General features: G+C 37.5%; 5 non-coding genes and 14 pseudogenes across 5 annotated transcripts in view; all 19 read left to right on the top strand.

The window, feature by feature from the left end:
* The first annotated feature begins 35 nt into the window (after positions 1 to 35).
* LOC148448579 (5S ribosomal RNA) lies at positions 36 to 154 on the top strand (annotated as a pseudogene).
* A 116-nt stretch (positions 155 to 270) lies between these two features.
* LOC148448578 (5S ribosomal RNA) lies at positions 271 to 389 on the top strand (annotated as a pseudogene).
* A 116-nt stretch (positions 390 to 505) lies between these two features.
* On the top strand, positions 506 to 624 carry LOC148448577 (5S ribosomal RNA). The gene has a single exon (XR_015875661.1). It is a non-coding gene; the product is annotated as a 5S ribosomal RNA (ribosomal RNA).
* Positions 625 to 740: 116 nt separating this feature from the next.
* On the top strand, positions 741 to 859 carry LOC148448576 (5S ribosomal RNA). The gene has a single exon (XR_015875389.1). It is a non-coding gene; the product is annotated as a 5S ribosomal RNA (ribosomal RNA).
* A 349-nt stretch (positions 860 to 1,208) lies between these two features.
* Positions 1,209 to 1,327, top strand: LOC148448575 (5S ribosomal RNA; annotated as a pseudogene).
* A 116-nt stretch (positions 1,328 to 1,443) lies between these two features.
* LOC148448574 (5S ribosomal RNA) lies at positions 1,444 to 1,562 on the top strand (annotated as a pseudogene).
* Positions 1,563 to 1,678: 116 nt separating this feature from the next.
* On the top strand, positions 1,679 to 1,797 carry LOC148448573 (5S ribosomal RNA; annotated as a pseudogene).
* Positions 1,798 to 1,913: 116 nt separating this feature from the next.
* On the top strand, positions 1,914 to 2,032 carry LOC148448572 (5S ribosomal RNA; annotated as a pseudogene).
* Positions 2,033 to 2,148: 116 nt separating this feature from the next.
* LOC148448571 (5S ribosomal RNA) lies at positions 2,149 to 2,267 on the top strand (annotated as a pseudogene).
* A 115-nt stretch (positions 2,268 to 2,382) lies between these two features.
* Positions 2,383 to 2,501, top strand: LOC148448570 (5S ribosomal RNA; annotated as a pseudogene).
* Positions 2,502 to 2,617: 116 nt separating this feature from the next.
* On the top strand, positions 2,618 to 2,736 carry LOC148448569 (5S ribosomal RNA; annotated as a pseudogene).
* Positions 2,737 to 2,851: 115 nt separating this feature from the next.
* LOC148448568 (5S ribosomal RNA) lies at positions 2,852 to 2,970 on the top strand (annotated as a pseudogene).
* Positions 2,971 to 3,086: 116 nt separating this feature from the next.
* On the top strand, positions 3,087 to 3,205 carry LOC148448567 (5S ribosomal RNA; annotated as a pseudogene).
* A 116-nt stretch (positions 3,206 to 3,321) lies between these two features.
* On the top strand, positions 3,322 to 3,440 carry LOC148448566 (5S ribosomal RNA). The gene has a single exon (XR_015875650.1). It is a non-coding gene; the product is annotated as a 5S ribosomal RNA (ribosomal RNA).
* Positions 3,441 to 3,556: 116 nt separating this feature from the next.
* Positions 3,557 to 3,675, top strand: LOC148448565 (5S ribosomal RNA). The gene has a single exon (XR_015875388.1). It is a non-coding gene; the product is annotated as a 5S ribosomal RNA (ribosomal RNA).
* Positions 3,676 to 4,025: 350 nt separating this feature from the next.
* Positions 4,026 to 4,144, top strand: LOC148448564 (5S ribosomal RNA; annotated as a pseudogene).
* A 124-nt stretch (positions 4,145 to 4,268) lies between these two features.
* LOC148448563 (5S ribosomal RNA) lies at positions 4,269 to 4,387 on the top strand (annotated as a pseudogene).
* Positions 4,388 to 4,503: 116 nt separating this feature from the next.
* LOC148448562 (5S ribosomal RNA) lies at positions 4,504 to 4,622 on the top strand (annotated as a pseudogene).
* Positions 4,623 to 4,966: 344 nt separating this feature from the next.
* The window catches only part of LOC148448561 (5S ribosomal RNA), a 119-nt gene continuing 85 nt past the window's right edge, over positions 4,967 to 5,000 (top strand). The window contains exon 1 of the ribosomal RNA XR_015875387.1: positions 4,967 to 5,000. This exon is cut by the window's right edge and continues 85 nt beyond it. This is a non-coding gene — a ribosomal RNA (5S ribosomal RNA).

Below are 5,000 nucleotides of genomic sequence, written 5' to 3'. Positions count from 1 at the left end.
GAAGTAATAGAGGTCTAAAGTTAATGTTTTTGAGCTCCTTCAGCAAAACCACACTGGACATGCCCAATCTTGTCTGATCTTGGAAGCTATGCAGTGTTGGGCCTGGTTAGTACTTGGTTGGGAGACCACCTAAGAATCCAAGGTGCTGTAGGTATTTTTATACTGCCATAACAGTCTTTTCTATTACATTTTACATTTAATTTTTTCAACTTATCAATTAATTTCCTTGAGTTAAGAAGTAATAGAGGTCTAAAGTTAATGTGTTTGCGCACCTACAGCCAATCCACACTGGACATGCCCAATCTCGTCTGATCTTGAAAGCTATGCAGTGTTGGGCCTGGTTAGTACTTGGATGGGAGACCACCTGGGAATACCAGGTGCTGTATGTAATTTTAGACAGCCAAAACATTCTTTTCTATTACATTTTACATTTAATTTTTTCTACTTATCAATGAATTTACTTGAGTTAAGAAGTAAAAGATGTCTAAAGTTAATGTTTTTGAGCACCTACAGCCAAACCACACTGGACATGCCCAATCTCATCTGATCTTGGAAGCTATGCAGTGTTGGGCCTGGTTAGTACTTGGATGGGAGACCACCTGGGAATACCAGGTGCTGTAGGTAATTTTATACAGCAATAACATTCTTTTCTATTACATTTTACATTTAATTTTTTCAACTTATCAATGAGTTTACTTGAGTTAAGAAGTAATAGAGGTCTAAAGTTAATGTGTTTGAGCACCTACAGCCAAACCACACTGGACATGCCCAATCTCGTCTGATCTTGGAAGCTATGCAGTGTTGGGCCTGGTTAGTACTTGGATGGGAGACCACCTGGGAATACCAGGTGCTGTAGGTAATTTTATACTGCCATAACATTATTTTCTAATACATTTTTCATTTCATTTTTCAACTTATCATTGAATTTACTTGAGTTAAGAAGTAAAAGAGGTCTAAAGTTAATGTTTTTGAGCTCCTTCAGCCAAACCACACTGGACATGCCAAATCTAATCTTATCTTGGAAGCTATGCAGTGTTGGACCTGGTTAGTACTTGGATGGGAGACCACCTAAGAATCCAAGGTGCTGTAGGTATTTTTATACTGCCATAACAGTCTTTTCTATTACATTTTTCATTTCATTTTTCAACTTATCATTGAATTTACTTGAGTTAAGAAGTAAAAGAGGTCTAAAGTTAATGTTTTTGAGCTCCTTCAGCCAAACCACACTGGACATGCCCAATCTCATCTGATCTTGGAAGCTATGCAGTGTTGGGCCTGGTTAGTACTTGGATGTGAGACCACATGGGAATACCAGGTGCAGTAGGTAATTTTATACTGCCATAACATTCTTTTCTATTACATTTTACATTTAATTTTTTCAACTTATCAATGAATTTCCTTGAGTTAAGAAGTAATAGAGGTCTAAATTTAATGCTTTTGAGCACCTACCGCCAAACCACACTGGACATGCCCAATCTCGTCTGATTTTGGAAGCTATGCAGTGTTGGGCCTGGTTTGAACTTGGATGGGAGACCACCTGGGAATACCAGGTGTTGTAGATAATTTTAGACAGCCATAACATTCTTTTCTATTACATTTTACATTTAATTTTTTCAACTTATCAATGAATTTACTTGAGTTAAGAAGTAAAAGAGGTCTAAAGTTAATGTTTTTGAGCACCTACAGCCAAACCACACTGGACATGCCCAATCTCATCTGATCTTGGAAGCTATGCAGTGTTGGGCCTGGTTAGTACTTGGATGGGAGACCACCTGGGATTACCAGGTGCTGTAGGTAATTTTATACTGCCATAACATTCTTTTCTATTATATTTTACTTTTAATTTTTTCAACTTATCAATGAATTTCCTTGAGTTAAGAAGTAATAGAGGTCTAAAGTTAATGCTTTTGAGCACCTACAGCCAATCCACACTGGACATGCCCAATCTCGTCTGATCTTGGTAGGTATGCAGTGTTGGGCCTGGTCAGTATTTGGATGGGAGACCACCTGGGAAAACCAGGTGCAGTAGGTAATTTTATACTGCCATAACATTCTTTTCTATTACATTTTACATTTAATTTTTTCAACTTATCAATGAATTTACTTGAGTTAAGAAGTAATAGAGGTCTAAAGTTAATGTTTTTGAGCACCTACAGCCAAACCACACTGGACATGCCCAATCTCGTCTGATCTCGAAAGCTATGCAGTGTTGGGCCTGGTTAGTACTTGGATGGGAGACCACCTGAGAATACCAGGTGCTGTATGTAATTTTAGACAGCCAAAACATCTTTTCTATTACATTTTACATTTAATTTTTTCTACTTATCAATGAATTTACTTGAGTTAAGAAGTAAAAGAGGTCTAAAGTTAATGGTTTTGAGCACCTACAGCCAAACCACGCTGGACATGCCCATTCTCGTCTGATCTTGGAAGCTATGCAGTGTTGGGCCTGGTTAGTACTTGGATGGGAGACCACCTGGGAATACCAGGTGCTGTAGGTAGTTTTATACAGCAATAACATTCTTTTCTATTACATTTTACATTTAATTTTTTCAACTTATCAATGAGTTTACTTGAGTTAAGAAGTAATAGAGGTCTAAAGTTAATGTGTTTGAGCACCTACAGCCAAACCACACTGGACTTGCCCAATCTAGTCTGATCTTGGAAGCTATGCAGTGTTGGGCCTGGTTAGTACTTGGAAGGGAGACCACCTGGGAATACCAGGTGCTGTAGGTAATTTTATACTGCCATAACATTATTTTCTAATACATTTTTCATTTCATTTTTCAACTTATCATTGAATTTACTTGAGTTAAGAAGTAATAGAGGTCTAAAGTTAATGTTTTTGAGCTCCTTCAGCAAAACCACACTGGACATGCCCAATCTTGTCTGATCTTGGAAGCTATGCAGTGTTGGGCCTGGTTAGTACTTGGATGGGAGACCACCTAAGAATCCAAGGTGCTGTAGGTATTTTTATACTGCCATAACAGTCTTTTCTATTACATTTTACATTTAATTTTTTCAACTTATCAATTAATTTCCTTGAGTTAAGAAGTAATAGAGGTCTAAAGTTAATGTGTTTGCGCACCTACAGCCAATCCACACTGGACATGCCCAATCTCGTCTGATCTTGAAAGCTATGCAGTGTTGGGCCTGGTTAGTACTTGGATGGGAGACCACCTGGGAATACCAGGTGCTGTATGTAATTTTAGACAGCCAAAACATTCTTTTCTATTACATTTTACATTTAATTTTTTCTACTTATCAATGAATTTACTTGAGTTAAGAAGTAAAAGATGTCTAAAGTTAATGTTTTTGAGCACCTACAGCCAAACCACACTGGACATGCCCAATCTCATCTGATCTTGGAAGCTATGCAGTGTTGGGCCTGGTTAGTACTTGGATGGGAGACCACCTGGGAATACCAGGTGCTGTAGGTAATTTTATACAGCAATAACATTCTTTTCTATTACATTTTACATTTAATTTTTTCAACTTATCAATGAGTTTACTTGAGTTAAGAAGTAATAGAGGTCTAAAGTTAATGTGTTTGAGCACCTACAGCCAAACCACACTGGACATGCCCAATCTCGTCTGATCTTGGAAGCTATGCAGTGTTGGGCCTGGTTAGTACTTGGATGGGAGACCACCTGGGAATACCAGGTGCTGTAGGTAATTTTATACTGCCATAACATTATTTTCTAATACATTTTTCATTTCATTTTTCAACTTATCATTGAATTTACTTGAGTTAAGAAGTAAAAGAGGTCTAAAGTTAATGTTTTTGAGCTCCTTCAGCCAAACCACACTGGACATGCCAAATCTAATCTTATCTTGGAAGCTATGCAGTGTTGGACCTGGTTAGTACTTGGATGGGAGACCACCTAAGAATCCAAGGTGCTGTAGGTATTTTTATACTGCCATAACAGTCTTTTCTATTACATTTTACATTTAATTTTTTCAACTTATCAATGAATTTACTTGAGTTAAGAAGTAATAGAGGTCTAAAGTTAATGCTTTTGAGCACCTACAGCCAAACCACACTGGACATGCCCAATCTCGTCTGATCTTGGAGGCTTTGCAGTGTTGGGCCTGGTTAGTACTTGGACGGGAGACCACCTGGGAATACCAGGTGCTGTAGGTAATTTTATATAGCCATAACATTCTTTTCTATTACATTTTACATTACATTTTTTCAAATTATCAATGAATTTACTTGAGTTATGAAGTAAAAGAGGTCTAAAGTAAAAAAGTTAATGTTTTTTAGCGCCTACAGCCAAACCACACTGGACATGCCCAATCTCGTCTGATCTTGGAAGCTATGCAGTGTTGGGCCTGGTTAGTATTTGAATGGGAGACCACCTGGGAATACCAGGTGCTGTAGGTAATTTTATACTGCCATAACATTCTTTTCTATTACATTTTACATTTAATTTTTTCAACTTATCAATGAATTTACTTGAGTTAAGAAGTAAAAGATGTCTAAAGTTAATGTTTTTGAGCACCTAAAGCCAAACCACACTGGACATGCCCAATCTCATCTGATCTTGGAAGCTATGCAGTGTTGGGCCTGGTTAGTACTTGGATGGGAGACCACCTGGGAATACCAGGTGCTGTAGGTAATTTTATACTGCCATAACATTCTTTTCTATTACATTTTACATTTAATTTTTTCAACTTGTCAATGAATTTCCTTGAGTTAAGAAGTAATAGAGGTCTAAAGTTAATGCTTTTGAGCACCACTCCACACTGGACATGCCCAATCTCATCTGATCTTGGTAGCTATGCAGTGTTGGGTCTGGTCAGTACTTTGATGGGAGACCACCTGGGAAAAACAGGTGCAGTAGGTAATTTTATACTGCCATAACATTTTTTTCTATTACATTTTACATTTAATTTTTTCAACTTATCAATGAATTTACTTGAGTTAAGAAGTAATAGAGGTCTAAAGTTAATGTTTTTGAGCACCTACAGCCAAACCACACTGGACATGCCCAATC

This window comes from Taudactylus pleione, unplaced genomic scaffold, assembly GCF_031769625.1.
Source record: "Taudactylus pleione unplaced genomic scaffold, aTauple2 ptg001270l, whole genome shotgun sequence".
Taxonomy (NCBI): Eukaryota; Metazoa; Chordata; class Amphibia; order Anura; family Myobatrachidae; genus Taudactylus; species Taudactylus pleione.
The sequence above is the reverse complement of the archived record's forward strand: the minus strand, read 5'-3'. Positions and strand labels throughout refer to the sequence as shown.